The sequence below is a fragment of the Cynara cardunculus genome, assembly GCF_001531365.2.
Source record: "Cynara cardunculus var. scolymus isolate 2C chromosome LG 3, CcrdV1, whole genome shotgun sequence".
Taxonomy (NCBI): Eukaryota; Viridiplantae; Streptophyta; class Magnoliopsida; order Asterales; family Asteraceae; genus Cynara; species Cynara cardunculus.
The window spans coordinates 14,400,053-14,401,606 of NC_037530.1; positions in this window are offsets into that span (position 1 = coordinate 14,400,053).

The following is a 1,554-nucleotide window of genomic DNA, read 5'->3' on the forward strand; positions in this document are numbered from 1 at the left end:
AATATCATATCAAGAACATTTCTCAAAAACTCATTTTATCCGGATATGAAGTCCGGTCAAACTTTTCCGGATTAGAAGTCCGGTCAAAACACTTGAAGATAAACCAACTCCCTTATCCGTTTTAGCAATCCGGTCAATATAAACAAGAAAATATAACATTCTTGTCCGGTTTACAAGTCCGGTCAATACTTCAATTATATCGTTGTCCGGTTTAGAGTAAACCGGACGATACACCGTTCACCCTTTTGTCCGGTTTAGAGTATACCGGACAACACATCATTAAACCTTTTGACCGGTTTAAAATTATACCGGTCACCCCTTAGCCGGTTTATAGACTTAAACCTTTTCTCACAAGCGGTTTAGAAGTAAACCGATCACCACATGACCGGTTTAGATGAAATCCGGTCACCTCTTGGCCGTTTTAGTTATCCGGATTACAATCCGGACAACACTTGTACAGTTTAATCAAGAACATTCATAAAATGATATAAAATTCAATATAACCAGTTCCAAATGCTTATCAAATCATATATAAGCAATTCATATTTCAAAGCTCTATACACTCACCTTAACAAATCGAGAATCAAAGCTGTTGAAACCTTTTTCTTCTTCTTCTTGTGCGAATTCTTCAAATTCTCAGAGGGAAAACTTCTAAATATGGAAAGTGTGTTGTGTGTGTTTTTCTTTCACAATTTCCTTATATACATACACACCCACAAGGAAATTGAGAGGCGGCTTAATAGCCGTCCCCTCTCCCTTCTTTTCTTTCATTAAATATTCCCACTCACACACATCATACATACATATATTATATATATAACTGAAATAATAACCAGACTATTACAGTATGCCCCAAGAATTGTACTTGGCGAAGCCAGGATTCACATTTCGAGAATTTTGCATAGAGTCGTTCTTTTCTCAACAATTCTAGAATTTTTGCAGTTGTTTCATAATTTCTTCTTAACACATCCGGAAAGTTTCGTCTTTATTCTTAACAACAGGACTGGAGCACCCCAAGGAGATGTGCTTGGTCGGATAAAACCCTTGTCCAATAATTTCTGCAGTTGTTTCATAATTTCTTTCATTTCCGCAGGTGCGAGACGATACGGTGTCTTTGCTATCGGAGATGCACCCGGTATCAAGTCTATACGAAATTCTACTTGACGATCGGGTGGAAATCCAGGCAGATCATCCGGAAATACATCCGGATATTCACAAACAATCGGAACGTCCTTAACCGTCTTCTTCAATTCCTTCGCCGCATCCGTAACATAGGCTAGAAAAATTGAGCAACCCTTGTTTAGATAACGACGAGCTTTTAGCATAGATATTATATTTATGTCGATCACACGCCGCTCCCCGTAAATGTATAGGTAATTCCCCTCGCTAATTGGTATCCGAATAATTCGTTGTGAACATATGATGTTGGCTTGATTCTTTGCCAACCAATCCATACCAATAACAACATCGAATCCATGTATATTCGTTGGAATGAGATCAATAAGAAATTCATAGTCATCTAAAAGCAATGTACACTCTCTAAATACCTTATCA